This window comes from Anas platyrhynchos, chromosome 1 (assembly GCF_047663525.1).
Source record: "Anas platyrhynchos isolate ZD024472 breed Pekin duck chromosome 1, IASCAAS_PekinDuck_T2T, whole genome shotgun sequence".
Taxonomy (NCBI): Eukaryota; Metazoa; Chordata; class Aves; order Anseriformes; family Anatidae; genus Anas; species Anas platyrhynchos.
The window spans coordinates 122,659,201-122,674,648 of NC_092587.1; the positions used below are offsets into that span (position 1 = coordinate 122,659,201).

The 15,448-nt window shown below is 60.9% G+C and overlaps 1 protein-coding gene across 7 annotated transcripts in view; it reads right to left on the reverse strand.

Annotated features, from left to right (window-relative positions):
* Positions 1-15,448, reverse strand: part of BCOR (BCL6 corepressor) — a 72,020-nt gene that overhangs the window by 34,861 nt on the left and 21,711 nt on the right. The window lies entirely within an intron of this gene.

Below are 15,448 nucleotides of genomic sequence, written 5' to 3' on the forward strand. Positions count from 1 at the left end.
CATTGCAACGAGCAACAGACTTTTAACTCTTCGCACACCCCTTTCTCCTTTCCTCCTCCCTCCCGTCGCCTGTCCCTCGAGGGGGGGGGGGACATGAGCCAAGCAGCCACCACTCGCTGGGACCGGTGGCGTGCCGGGGGGGCTCTGCTGCATGGCCGGGGGCTCCAGCGGGTGACCGAGGGCACCGACAGCCCTCGGGGCAGCGGGGGGGCCGTGGGGAGGATGGAAACGCTCCTATTTATACCGCACTTCCGCGGGGGCGGCCCCGTTATGAAACCCCGACGGCAGGCTGAGCTGCGCGCTCCAGCGCAAGGTACCAGCGGCGGAGGAAACCAAGGACACGGCCCTTCTTCTTCTTCCTCCCCCCTCTCCTCCTCCTCCTCCTCCTCTTCTTCTTCCCTCTCTCCTCCTTGTACCCCGTCTCCCCTGCAGGGCGCAGGAGCTCCCCGCGGCCCCCCGGGCGCCCCCGCGGCTCGGAGCAGGGCTCGGCCGCCGGAGAGCGCCCGGCATTTCCTCCGGGAGGTGTCTGGCCGATAAAGCTATTTGCGGCTAAATATAGCCGGTGATGCACGGAGGGAGGGGGGCCGGCTGGGGAGGAGGAGGAGGAGGAGGAGGCACGGAGGGAGAAGGAGGAGGAGGAGGAGGAGGAGGAGAGGCTGGGGGGGGGGGGAGCGAGCCACGCAAGGCACACGCGGTTCCGCAGCGCTGCCGCCGTGTGAAACCAGTTGTGAAAAGCGCCTGCAAGCACTAACCTGCCTCCCGGCGTGCTGCCGAGCGGCGTGCCGAGCCGTGCCGAGCCGTGCTGTGCCGTGCCGAGCCGTGCCGAGCCGGGAACACCCAGCGCCCCGCGCCGCAGAGAGGCAGGCACAGGCACACAGCGCACGGCGCTGCTCGGGCAGCCCATTAAAAAAAAAAAGAAAAAAAAAAAAAAAAAAAAAGAGGAAAAAAAATAAAAAGGGAAACGTTTCGGGTCTCCCTCGCAACGTCAACAGACTTTTGGCAGCCGCGGCCGCCAGCAGCAGCAAAGTTTTGTTAACGCGCTCCTGGCGTGGAGACGAGAGAAGCCCGCTGCCCGCGGGGAGGGGGAGGAGGAGGAGGAGGGCAGAGGGGGGAGGAAGCTTCCCCGTGCCCCAGGGGACAGCTGGGGAGGGGGGCAGCCTCTTGGCGCCCCCTCCCTCCCCAACGCGAGGTGAAAACCCGGCCGCGGGAGGTTGGGGGGGATTTAGGGGGGAGCCGGAGGAAGCCCGTCGGGGCCGGCGGCTGCAGCGAGCCAGGAAGCGGGGCGGGAGGAGAAGTGCAGCGGCGCACGAGTTCCCTTTTGGCGCCTTTACTCTTTCCACCTCCGAGCTCCGCCTGGCAGCCCGCCAGTTTCCACTTGCACAAGCCACAGAGAGCCCTCGGCAGCCGTCGGGGGGGAGGAGGAGGAGGAAGGCGGGGGGGGGGGGGGAAGGACGGAGCAAAAAAGGGAGGGGGGGGAGGTTGGAGCTCGGCTGCGAGCCGCCGAGCGAGCGAGGGAGCGCGCCGGTGGCACCGGCAGGCGCTTAAGCAAACAAGGCGGCCTTTCGGAAATTAAAAACAATGCAATAAATTACCCAGCTCGGGGCCGGGGCCCCCCCTCTTTCTTTCTCTCTCCCCCCCCCCCTCACCTCCTGCCTACCGCCGCCGCTTGGTTCCAGGCCACTGAAAGGATCATTTCTAGATTTGTGAAAATCCCTGCGAGAGGGAGTGAAAAGCAATCGGGGACTCGTAGCAATCGACTTCGATTAGCCCTCAGACCGCTCATCTGGAGCTTGATTTAAAGGGCAGCGCTTGCGCGGTATTTATAAGCTTAAATGCGGGCAGCTGCTTATGAATGTGTGCGGCTCCCTCGTTTATCTTGTGCCTCCGACTTACATATTTACGAGTTATAAAAACAACGACCTGTGCCACCCGCTCGAAAGGAGACTTTAAAGCCACCGTGTTATTGCGCCGTTTACAACGCGCCGTATAAAGCTCTGGCAACAGCCAGCGATCTAATATTAGACCGGCGTTTAAACTAGAGGGGTGGCTGCGCTTTTTTTTTTTTTTTTTTAACACCAAAAAAAAAAAAAAATACCGCGGGTTATTTTCTGCAATCTCCACACGGCATCACCGCTAGTGACACGTTTTGTAAACCAGAGGAGGAAGCTGCAGCCTAAGTAGCCGCCGCTCGGATCCGCGGATTAGAGAAGAAGTTTGACCTTTACCCGGGACGTGTGGCATTTCATTTAACCAGAAAGCTAAGCACAATGCGCCAGCGAGATCGCTAAACCGATTTAAAATACATCTTGAGTCATGCGCCACGCTGCTGCGCTTCGCTTCTCGGCAGCGCGCAGGCGAGCGCAAGGGGGTCGGCGGCTATTTTAAGGCTCCTGCCGCAGCCCCCCCCCGCTCCCGGCGGCTCCCCCCCAACATCCCCATCACGTGTGGGACGGCGACCGGGACTTTCTGCCGTGTAAACACAGCGCTGCGGAGCCAGCCGGGGGCAGCCGGGGCCGCCGCTCCGCTCCCAGCCGCCGGGGCTCCCCCCCTCGCCTTTCCCCCGACGGGGGGCACGGCGGCGGGGGGGCCGCTGCGCAGCGCCCGGTGGAGATCCCCCCCCTCTTCTCCATCTCCCCCCGATTTTTCCTCCTCCTCCCCCGCCCCGATGCTGTCGGGGGGGGGGCTGCGAGCTGCGGGTCCCCCCCCTCTCTTTCCCCGGCTCCCCCCCCCCCCGCGCCGTCTGTCACGCCTTGGCCCCTGCACAGCCCCGTCGCTGCGCCGTAGCGGCAGCAGCGCTTTCCCCCTTTCCCATATGCTGCGAGGCAAATCATTGCATTGCTCTCAGCGCCGGCTGCAGCCAAAAAGGGAAGGGAGGAGGGAAAAGGAGAAGAAGGGGAAAAAAAAAAAAAAAAAAAAAAAAGTTTTCAATTAATGATAAGCCTAGGAACTGGGGAAGGGGGCGGGGGAGGAGGCCAATAAGGGAAAGTTAAAATGGCTGGCGAGCCTTCAAATAACCCTGCCCGGAGCCCACGGGGCGCTGCCCGCCGGGAAGCCCTGGGGAAAGCCCCCGCCGGGGCTGCTGCTCCGTGGGGGCGGCCCCGGGGGCCCGGGCTGCCCCGGGCACAGGCAGCGCCAGCACCTGAAGAGGACGGGACAAACGCGGGGTGGAAGGGGTCAGAGCACGCCGGGGGGGCTCGACACGGGGCTGCGGAGCCCCCCCCAGCCCTCCCGCACCCCCGGGGTTAGGCGAGGCGGCTGGTACCCAACTTGGAGGCGTCGCCGCACCGAGGATTTCCCGGGGATCCGAGGGAAACACCGCCCCGGCGGCCCCGCACCGGCCCTCCGACACCCAATTCCCCTCTGCCCGGCGTGCCCGAAGCCCCCCCAGCCCCGAAGGCAGGCCGAGGAGACCCGGCGGTGCCCGGGGGGGGGGCTCCAGCAGGGCCGGGGGTTTCCCCCCGCACCCGGCGCCGCTCCCGGAGGCGGTGGCAGGGGGGGGGGAGCCGCAAAGCGGTGGCCCCGCGGCGAGCCCCGGGAGCCCCCCCGGTAGCCGGGGCCCCCCCGGCGAGAGCCCGGCCCCCCTTTTCCGTCGCCCACCCGCCGCGGCATCTCCCTACCCAGGCCGTCCGCGCCATTTTAGAGACACGCACACACTCCCTCCCTGCACACCCTCGCACACCCGCTCGCACACACGCACGGGAGCGAGGTTTCCGCTGCCGCTGCCAGAGACAACAGGCAGCAGCCGAGCCCCGGCTGCGAAGGAGGAGCAGCGGCGGCAGCGGGGGCGCCCGGGCGGCCCCGGCTCTTCTCCCCCCCCCCCCCCCCTCTCCTTTTCCTCCTCCTCCTCTGCTCGCACACGCCGGGCACAAAATGCGCACTCGAGGTAATTGCAGCCCGCAGCCGCGGCCAGGGGAAGGGGAAGGGAGGGCGCTGCCCTGCGCGCCCCCACCCCATTAACCCGCCGCGCACTCGGCAGCCCCGGGGAGCCCTCATTGTTGCCTTTCCGCCGGGGTGGCTTTTGCTTTTCAGGAGGGCGAGAGGAAGAAAAGAGAGGGGAAGGGAAGAGAAAAGAAAAAGGAGGAAAAAAAAAAAAAAAAAAAAGAGAAAAAAAGACAAATACCACCAAGCCAGCCCCTTCCCCCGCCCGTCCCCCATTGTTCGGCCGCGGGAGGCTGGGCGAGCGCAGCGCGACGGGCTCGCCATTCACCGAGCCCCCCCCTTTCCCCCTGCCATCTCCGCAAACTTCGGGGACCCGGGGGGGGGGAGGGTCCCCCCCACATCGCCTAAAGGAGTCCGAGTGCTCCTGCGAGCGAGGGCTTGGGCGCAAGGCTGCGCTCGCTTCCGCGGCGCTCTCCCCGCAGAAATCCCGGAGCACGGCCCCCAGCGCACCCCCCCCAGCCCCCCCGGGGGGGCTGCGGGGCTGATTTTTGGCCGTGCGCCCTCGCCTTCCCTCCGGCCACCCCCTGCGCACCGAGAGCCCCGGCGCGGAGCCGCCGCGGCACGCCGGGCGGGGGCGGCCCCCCCTTTATCCCCCCCCCCGCATCCGTCGGGCACGTTGGGAGATATTGATCACGGACGACTTCATTTTGCATAATTGCGGCTGACAGGGCCTGTGGTTCCCTCATTTACGGAGCAACAGCTCCGAGGGGCTGATGGATGGGGAGAGCGGCTCCCCCTCCACCTCCCCGCGGTCCCCCCCTCCCCGTCTCCGGCAGCCCCGCCGGGGAACGGCGGCTCCGCGCCTGCTGCAGCAAATGGCCGGCGCCCAGCAGCGAAAATCCTCGGCTCGGGGCGCTCCGGCTCTCCTCCGAGCCGGCGGGCTGGCCTGCAGGGCTCCCCGGCCCCGCAGGGCTTTGTCTGCACGGCCCCTGCCGGGCCGGCTCGGGCCCCAGGTGTGCGGAGACTTGGGTGAAAAAGTGCTTGGGAAGTTGGGGCTTTTTCTCCCCTTTTTCTTCCCCCCCCCCTAACAACAAACAGCTCGGTTTCTCCTAAACAATGCATCAAAACCAGCCTCGCCCCAAAGTTTATGTCGGGCGCACGGCGCTAACGTTTCTCCTTGCCGGGAAATGTGGTGTTTGGGATTTTTTTTTTTTTTTTTTTTTTTTTTTTTTTCCCTGAGCACTTTTGGAGATTCCTGGGTTACGAAAGCCGCATTGCGAGCACCTCTGCAAACGTCTCGGCAGCTCCGTGTCCCAACCCCACATCACCTTCCGCAGCCCTTCGGAAGAGTCGCACGTCCACAGCGGGCGCAGCGAAGCGCCCCGCAGCCCTGCTCCCAGCACACGGGAAAAAAAAAAAAAATTTTAAAAAAAAACATATTTTCCATGGGAAAAAATGGAAATGAAAGAAAAAGAATTAATTTAAAAAAAAAAGGGTAAAGAGCAGAAAGTTGGCCGGCAGAGCCGCGCATCCCGCTGCCGGCCCCGCGCTCCCCTCGCGGAGCTCCGCACCGAGACAAAGCAGCGAGCGAACTGCGCTGCAGATGGGCGGCTATGAATTTTTGCTGCTGCTTAGAGCTTTAATTACTCGTTCTTGATCCGTGGGACTACGACACGACACCGCCAAGGTTAAAATGCCCTGAACAGCTCTGAGCAGATGTGAACGAGTTGGCAGACGCGCAAATGAGGTCTGCCTCTAAGCATGATAACAAGTGACTAATACATTGCATATCGCTGAAAGAAAATTATTTTTCTCTAATTTGCATTAGCTTTTTCTCCTTTTTTTTTTTTTTTTTAACGCCAGCGACATTCCCTCCTCAGAGGCAGCAGCCTAATCCTGAAAATATTACTCCGTGACTTTAAAAGATTTGGAAGGAGGCAGAGATTGCCAGTGTTTTGGCTATGCAGCCTTGTTTATCTTTCCGCCTTTGCTCCAAGGCGAAACTAGTTTCGCAAGCAGTATTCTTGCAGAAAAATGGCACATGTCATATAAAACACCAGTTTATAGGAATTGATGCTAAAATTGTTGAATGAGTGCTGGCGTACTTTCACCACTAATAGCGCGGCGTAATCCATAAAGAACCAAGAGGACATTCAAGGCCAAAAGGGAAGGAAAAAGCAAAGATTGGAGAAAAATAGATAAAGGCAGCCAACCCACGGACCAAAATTACAAGAAGGGGGGGGGGGGGGGGGGAATCAGTATTTCCCCTTCCTCCTTGCTTTCCACCCCCAGAACAACCTCGAAAAAATAAAAAGGTAATAGTACGCGGAGGTCACTTGCTATATAAAACATAGCGATTCTCGTAGGTAGCAAAACTGTGTCAGGTACAAATATAGGCCGGGACCCAGTTCTCCAAGTTCCCTCGACTTTCCAGAGGCTCTTCTGAAAGGGCCGGGAGACCGCTGTGGATACAGGAGCCAACTTCAAGCACAGGCAGCGTCTCATATCCCGCGCCTCCCGAATAAATAAATAATAATAATAATCAAAATCTAACAGAGGGCTCGGATGCGGAGGCTCTGATGAGCAAATAGCCGCTCGGGTTACTTGTGCAGGAGCAGCTTTGCACCGGGGAGCTGCTCCAAGGGCTCCCGCACATCGAGGTTATCTCGGACGGCGCGGTGCGATCCCGAGGGATAACAACTTCTCCACCACCAACGCCGCTCGAAAAGCAAACACGCACCGCCAGCCACCGCAGCGGCACCATGCCCCAGCGCTGCCAGCAGCTCCGCGCCCACCCAGGGGACCCCGGGGGCCTCCCCACGCCCCTACACCCGAGGAGTCCCGGGGGGCCCGGCAGCGCCAAGCGCCGCCGCTTCCAGCGGGGATTTCCCGGCCGCAAAACCCGTCGGGGGCCGGCCGAGGAGCGCGGCGGCCTGCCGGCACCCTTGCGCTGTAAATCAGGCGGAGGAGCAGGAGCAGGAGGAGGAGGAGAAGGGAAAAAGAGGAGGAGGAGGAGGAGGCGGGGGCGGCTTCTCCCCGCCGAGGAGCGGCCCGGGCCGGCCCCCGTGCGCCCCGTCGGGCCCCGGGGCGGCGCCCCCGGGAGCTGCTCCGGCCGCAGCGAGAGCTTTTGTGTGCAAGTGGCGGAGAGGCGCGGGCTATTCGCGCTCCAACAGCTGTCACATTATTTGCACTAGCTGTAAACAGCCTTCACATTCCCCCCCCCCCCCCCCCCGCCTCCCCTTCCCCTCCCCTCCTCCCCTCGCCACATAGTTAAATCCAGACTAACAATCCACAGTTCGAGATCAAACCAACAACAGCAGCATTGTGTCTGCCTTCATTGCTTTACCATCAACTACTGCAGCTGGTTTACTCGAAACAAGGAACACCCTCTGCCCCCCCGCCCCCCGCCGCCGAACCAGCCTCTTTCGGGCGATTGTTCAGGCGGAGCCTCGCCGCCCCGGGGGGGGGCACGCCTCGCCCCATCGACCCCATGCGGCGATACCCGGCGGGGCTCGAGGGGCTACGACTTTGGGGAGTTTGGGGGCAGCGCTGGAGCTCCCGGAGCCGAGAGAAGCCTCCCGCAAGCGCTCGCCCCCCTGCCTGCCTCCCCCCGCTGCAGGACCCTGCAGCATCCCCGTACCTGGCCCCGCAGCGCGCTCCCCCCTGGGGACCCCGACCTGGGAGCATCCCCCGGGGCTCGGAGGTGCTGTGCACAACGCAGTCCCCTGCCCGCTCCCGTGGAAGGGAGAGGAGGCAGGACAGACAGACAGACAGACAGGCTGTCCAGGCAGTGGGCAGGATGCCGCACGCTCTCGCCTCCTGTGTAGGGCGCAGCTGGAGTTGGGGCACAAAGCCCCGCTCCTCTTTCCCTGCGTTTACATGTTCCTGTATCAGCGACAAAGTTGGAGAGGTGGAAAAGTCACCGAGCACGGGAGAAAGAAATCAATGCGAGGAGACCTTCCCGTGCCCAGTACGACACCGAGCACTACCCAAACGGGCTGTGTGTAAAGGGAAACCACGGCGGGACAAATTGCTCTAAAACACATCTGTCGTTGCACGAACTCTTGAAGATACCACGGGAGGGCACCTAGACTTCCACGGTGTGCTTGCACACCACAAGTTTTGGAAGGGAGCAGACGTGATTGGAAGGACGCCTCCATCCCAGCCCGCCTCGCCAAAGGGCAGCGCGCTCCCTCCGCGGGCAGGCAGGGCGCTTGGCAGCGCCGCGACACGTCTCCAAGCAACTTCTCAATCGGATTCGCCACCAAACGATGCCAGCGGCGCGTACTCACAGGTCAGTATCATCGACTATTCATTGCCTATACGTAGCTGGAAATCCGCTGGCCTGGTAAAAACCACTGATAACAAAACAATGTCAGCAAAGGCTGCAACACACTCTGGTGAGAGACGGGCGATTCGTGCCTACCGAGGCTCTTTCAGCACAAAGGCTTTCAGAGGAAGAAGACAGCGATAGAGGGAGAAGGGGGAAAAAAAAAAAAAAAAAAGGAGGGAGGGCTCTCGTGTTTCAGGGCTGCTGTCCCCTGGGAACCAAGAACCAAGTGTAGCTTCAATCAAATGCTGACTTCTCCTCCGGGAGCTCAGTCGGAAACCTGATCTCACTAGCTCATGCCTGCCTCCATGCATATAGGCTGGGTTTTCTTTCATACCAGCAATTTGTATAAAGAGGAGAGCCAATACAGTTTATTGCGAGCGAGATCTCGCAGTAACGGATCGGGAGGGAGAGATTTCTGCAGCTAAAATAAGACAACCTTCAGCCGCCTGCTCAGGGCAGGCCGCGCCGCAGCCTCCCGCAGCGCCCCACGCACGGCTCCGCCGTGGGCGCCCCTGGCGCAGCGCGGCACGGCACGGCTCAGCCTCCCACGCATCTCCCCGGGCCCTGCCTGCATCCTCCCCGGCTGGCAGCAGCCGCCCTGGGTTGGGTTTTTGTGCAACGCCAAGTTACACTTCCATTAAAAACGTTCACCCCGGGAGATCACTTCCTGCTCGCAAGAATTGTTCCGGCTTCTCCCGCTGCTTGCCACTTTAGCCCAAGACCTTTCCACCTTGCCCTCCTCGCCCAGCGCCGCGGGGAGAGCCTGGCGAGCACCCACCCTGCCCACGGGCAGGGAGATGCCCGTGGCACGGCACGGCACGGCACAGGAGGTCTGTGCAGGTAAGGCAGGCGAGTCCTCCTGGCAGAGCTCGGCGTAACTTTGCTGCTTAATTCTGCACGGGGCTCTGCTAATCCACTTTGTGCTTGCCTGCTGAAACAGAGGGAAAGGAAAACGCAGAGCAGGGAGGGCAAATGGGCTGGAGAAAGGTGAGCCAGGGGGACGGCGGACCATGAGAAGGGCTTCCTAAACGCACAGCCCAGCCTCTGCTGCTGTGGGCAAGCTGGAGGGGCTTAGACACAACCCAGGAGGCTGGGGTGTGGGAGCAAAGGGGACTGCCCAGGGATCAGGGATCCCTGTGGGATCTTTCCATAGCCTGGAGCTTTCACGTGGAGAAAGTTGGGCTCAAGGAGGGAATTTACGCTGGGAGAAGAGGAGCTCTGCCCATCCCTTCTCGCGCCATTAGCGAGTTTTCTGAGAATTTCAAGGAGAGCTGAGAATACGCCCCCCAGCTTTGATTTCACTCCTCCACCCCTACCCTCGACCATGCACAAGCACCAGACCCGAGCTGCAGCTCCAGGCAAAGCTCCCCCAGCCCCCGCAGCAGCCCCCGGCCCCAGCTGGGCAGCGAGGGGGATGCCCCACAGCCCCAGGGCAGCGGCTGAGGGACAGGCAGCCCCAGGGCACCCGGCCCACGCACGCACAAGGCCAGCCACCGGCTGTCCCGGGCACGGGGCCCGCTGCCCGCACAAGTACGGGCGTACTTCTCTCTGCTATCAGCCGTGCCAAGCGCCAGCTACGCCGATACTCCCGCGGAGGAGGAGATTTGACTTTTCTATCTGAGGATGCAGGCCCCGGTGTGTTGTAATATGCAAATAGCGAAAAGACGCGCGAGGCCCCTAGGTGAGGTATTCCCGAGCGCTGAGCGAGCGCTCCTTGGGGTGAAACAAAAAAGAGGAGCCCACCCTTGGGGGTAACGAGCCAGCCGCTGGGGCCAGCACCCCACAACCCACCGCAGGCCGTCCGGAGGAGCTCGGGGAACGACCGCCCTGCGGAGACGCAGCTCGCAGCCGTGGGAGAGCGGCGGAAAGCAGCGCACACCTCGCTCCAAGGCGGCTCGTCTCGCCCCTCCTCACCGCGGAGCACGCCGAGCACAATGCCAGGCTTTCCCCGGTGCAGGCTCCGCCGCGCCGCGCGGCCCCGAAGCCTCCCCCCCTCTCTCCCCAGCGGTCTATTGAGCACACTCGCCTCTTTATACTGCCCGATTCCCAGTGTGGCTGGTGGATTCTGTGCTTTCCACTTTAATTGTCTTATCCAAATAAAGCTTTGTTTTCCTTAGCGCGACAATCCCAACATTCAGCCCAAGGTTTTCATTGGACAGAGGAGATATTTTATTCGCCGATTGTTTAGAGAGTCGGGGCTTACACGGAGCAGCCCTGGCTTGTGTGCCTCCGCTCACAATGGGGTCTTTGCAGCCCTGTTCCCGGCCGCCTGGGTTCGTTTTCCACCGCGATCGGGACCGCGATCATTTTTTTTTCCCTCTGAATTTCATAGCTCCTCCAACTCTACCCGAGACTTTAACAAGTCTTTTAGTTTGCACCTAGACAATAAATTTAGTTTAATTTAGCTTCCGGTCTTTAATTTTAGCAGGTCTTCTTTTTGCATGCAAATCAATATGGCAATTACCATCTAAAAGCTCGCCCAGCCCCAGGTCAATGTAAATTGATCATTGTCCGCCTTCTACAAAATAACACCGGGAGTCTGTGGTGCATAATGAGATTATACTGGAAACTGTCTTTCAGATCACAAATTATATTTCATGCTGTCAGGATCTTCTCCGAGCCGACTTCCTCGCATCTCTAATCGCACGGCACCGGAGCCGTCAGCTCGCAAGGTGGGGCTGGGCTGCGTGGAGGGCTCGTGGGTCGGGGGTGAGAGTCCCAAATCATTCAGGCAACGCCTGACAAAAACCCACGGGCAGGTGCGTTCGCTCGCTAACTTTTCCAGCAGTGGTAGAGAGGAGGAGGGGGAAAAAAAAAATCCCCTCGCTGCCAAGAACTGCTGTCCAGCAAACAAGGAAAAATGAACTCCTTGCTGGAAAGCAGCAGAACTTTCCTAAATCTGCTCTCGCTGGCCTCCTCCTTTCCGTCCCCACCTCTCCTGCTCAGCGGGTCAGAGGAGCGCCGCCGGCAGCGGAGGATCCCTGGGGAAACGCGCGCTGCCCCGGGAGAGACGGCGCCGTGCCGCACGGCTCGGCCCGAGCAGGTGGGAGGGAAAAGGTCGCCCCGGAGCAGCCGTCGCCGTGAGCCTGTTCCGCCAAAGGACACGGGGATTAACCGGAGCCAGGGCTGCTCACGGCCACGGGAACTCCCCCTGCCTGCAGCCGAGGCCTCCGCGCTGGCTCCTGCACGCAGCCAGGCGCACACGCGCAGCTGGCTCCGGGAGAGCTGCTCCGGGAGGCCAACGGGGCCAGCCCGGCTCCCTCCCTCCACATCTGCAAAATCAGGAGCCGGGGGCTAAAACAGGCCCGCACCGGCCATGCGTTATTTCCCAAGCCACGCCGGTCGGAGGAGGAAGTATTAAACTCGGCCTCACGCCGCCGTTGCGGAGCCCGCACTAAAACGTGACCTACAGCGGTGTGTGGGGGAAAGGTAGCGCATCGTGTGTCACCTGCAGCATGCCGCAGTCCTGGGCGAGAGCCCCACACCTCTGCCAACGCTCCCAAACCCACAGCCCGCTCCTCCTCCGCGCCAGCACCACCCAGAGCCGCGTCTACACCAGGCGCAACGTGGCTGCCACCCGAGCCGGAGCGGGCCTTTCGCCTCTCTTCGCAGGGGCCACTCGCTGGTCAGAGCCGAGACACCTTTCAAAGGATGGCCACAGCTTGCTGAGACTACTCAGGCACGTGCAGCACTCATTATGTCGGGCCACGGTAGCCCCAGTCCCCTCTCCCCGCAAAGGACGACCCAAAAGGACATTGACAACTTTGTGTGGTCCGCAAAGTTTGCTTGTGCTGACTGCACGGGGTCCCCAAAGCTCAGCTGCCCCAAAGCTTTGGCATCCCTCTAACGGGACCAGCCTCGGCCTCTTTCTGCTCCCACGGCCTTAGAAAAAGCGAATTTTTGTGGGGTGGGGGAAGAGGAGGGCGAAGGGCCGGCAGCCTCCAGCTGCCCGAGGAGCTGCAGCTCTGGGCACGTCCTGGTAAAGGCAGGCACAGTGCGTGACACGGAGCCGGGGCTGTCCACCCGCGCAGGAATAAAGCCAAGACACCAGTATTGTTTCGAGCCCCGGCCCATATTTGGGCATACGGTTCACACATTCTAAATATTGCTTTAAATATTAGAATGGAGACGTTCGCCAACGGGGCCCGGAGCGCACTCGAAGGCAAGAAGTCACTGCTGCTCGCTCTGGGATTCCTCGCCTGGTCTTCCCGGCCCTTTTTTCTTTTTTTCCTTTTTTTTTTTTTTTTTTTTTTTGGGGGGGGTGTTGTAGAGAGGGAAGCCCCGCTGAGTCTGTTTGTACTGGTCTCTATTAGATATGCAACAAATCTGCCATTTCCGGCGTTGCCTCTATCTAATTAGAGATGTATTTAGATGTGACGTGTAAATAAGCGCTGAGCTGCCTGCTGCCCTGGCTCCGCGGACTGCTCGGGAGCATTTCCAATAAGGCTGTAGCGCCCGGAACCGGGGCTCAGACAAAGAGGAATGGGAATGGTCTGCGCTGCAGGCGAATCCAACAAAACCAGCTTTTATCTATCGCTCTAAAGCCTTAACTGCTTTTAATCTGTACCGCCCAGGCTTGCACGGCACGATCGCATCTCATCCACCGAGAATGTCTCAGTACAAAAGGAAACACGCACACGCCGTGCACATAACCCCAAACCTACTGCCAGCCACCACACCACGCCAGCCCCGCTCGCAGCCTGCCCTCCCGCTCGGCGAGGTGTGCCCGCCGCCCGGCCCGCTGGGCTGCCAAAAACACGCCGAGGTCAGCGTGCCTGGCTGCTGCGAATGCAGGACACGAGCCCAGGGCTGCCCAGGAAAAAAGGAAACCCACTGACCCCGCACGCACGGCCCCGGGTGGCCACGGGCTCGGCGCTGCGAGGGGAGAAGTTGAGGGAGCCGCAGGCGGTGGCGTGAACTCGCTCTCCCTGCAGGGCTGGGATCCCCCACCCCAGGGCTTCCACTGCGGCCCACAGAGGGCACAGCCAGGCTGGGGGAGGCAGGGGGGGACACCGGGGATCACCCCCCGGGCAGGGCTCGCCCACACGCTGCCCGAGTGGCTGCGGTGGCTTGGCCGGTCCTGTGGCCGGCCGCCCCCGGCTCCGAGCGCGCCCCGGAGTTTCCAAAGAGGAAACTCCTGGGAACGAAATAATCCGGCGCTCGCCTCGTGAACTCTTTTCCTGTTGTGGGAAACCGCTCTCAAAAAGCAACTGGGTGGACGGGGCAGCGCTGGGGTGCGCTGCCTGCGCGCCCCCCCCTCCACCAGCTCCAGCAGCATCCCTGATACCACTGCGCCCCGCTCCTTCCAGGCCGGGGCTGGCGGCCGCGATCCCCTCTCGGCTTTAAGGGTTAACAGCCACCGCCACCAAACAAAAAAAAAAAAAAAAAAGGGGAAGAAAAAAAAAAAAAAGAAAAAAAATATCGCGGTGACCTTTTCCTCTCCGACTCCCCCACTCTCCCTTTCAGGCTCCGGTTCCTGAGCTCGCAGGGAGCCTGAGCGGCTGTCTAGACCAATCTATCACAGGCGGACAAACAATACCAGGAGAAGCCCCTGCCCGGTCCCTCAGCCTCCGCCACTCACCTTAGAAATGGCGAGGAGCAGAAAAGTGACCGCGCTACAATCCTCCCCGGTGTATTTATAGCCTTCCACACAGCCCACCTTCATGCCTGACAAATGAGATTTTGTCTGCTCCCTCAGCGTACGCTCCAATAAACACACGCACACTTTTTTTTTTTTTCTCCCCCCCTTTTTTTTTTTTCTTTTTTTTTTTTTTGGTGCCTGTTTGTTTTTGGTAACATTCCCGGGCTCGTCCCTCCGACCTCGGGGTGGGCGAGGGCCCCCCACGCCCGGGCGGGGAGGCAGGTTTGCCAGCCGGCCAGGGAGGGGCTGGGGGGGGCCCACAAGGAAGGAGCAAGCCACGAGTCCACACGGAAACCAACCTGGAAACTTGAACGTGTGTGTGTGTGCGTGTGTGTGTGTGTGTGTCCCTTCTCGGTCCCCCCCTCACCCCGAGTGCTCCCTGCCAGCCCTCCGGGCTGCGTAGGGACGAGGGACGGCGGCGCGAGGAGCCGGAGGTCCAACGCTGCAAAAGGCTGGGGAATAACTAATGAGCTGTGCAGCCCATTGATCCAGTGCATACTTCCTAATTAACTCTGAGTCACCTATTTGTGACAGCAATTCAAAGAACTGCACCAGGGATAAACTGCAACCCCGGCGTGCGAAGGCAACGGGAGGGAGGGAGGGCGGGCGAGAGGGGGGGGGGAGAGGCGGGGAGGTGGAGAAGGAGGGGAGGGGAGGGGGGGGGGGGGGAGGAATTTGCTCCTAATCCTCCTAAAAGCAATTAGGGTGAGCGCTGCGCCGTCTACCTCTCGGAGGGGGGAAAAAAATAATTACAAAAAAAAAAAAAAAAAAAGAGGGAGAAAAAAAAAAAAAAAAAAAAAAAGCACGCAGCAGCTTCGGCAGGAGAAGCGAAAGGAAATGAAGCGGGGTGTTGCAAGCGCGGCGGCACCGGGCTCCAGACAGCCCCGAGAGCGGCTCGGGGACGGCAGGAGGCGAGAGCAGCGGCGGGGAGGAAGCGCTGCGCGGGGCTGCGCGCATCTTGCGCGCCTTTTGCGCGGCGCCGGGCACCGGCAGGAGCTGCCCCAACCCCCCTCTTCCCCCCCGGGGCCGGGACCCCCGCACCTCGCCCCCTCCCCAGCTTTGTTCCCGGCCCCGGGAGGGGAAAAAAAAAAAAAAAAAAAAAAAAAAAAGTTAATAGAAACCTTTGGAAAATCCGGGCTTTGCTGCGAGGCTACGTGGTGCGGGCTGGACTCCCCCCGCTCCACTCTCCCCCCCCCCCCCCTTTTTTTTTTTTTTTAATACAAACACGAATACAAAAGCTGCAGGCTCCAAAGAGCAGATGAAAGCAATGAACGGAGTTTCTGGAAAAGATTCATTAGTGGGAATTAATGCTGCGAGGAGCTCCGAGGCGATACCATTAAAGCCAGTGCCCGCACTTTGTCAGTTTTACACCGCTCGCTACGGCCGGGGCTTTTTTTCTTTTTTTTTTTTTTTTTTTTCAGTCGGGGGCGAGGGGGAGGTGCTCTCCGCCCCCCCCCCCCCCCCTCCCCTCCTCGATCAGTGAACCCGGGATCCGACAGACATCGCGGAAACGAGAGAGGGAGGGAAGAGAAAAAAAAAAAAACACACACACACACACACACCAAGAAAGAAAGAGGAACGTGAACGCTCCGCAG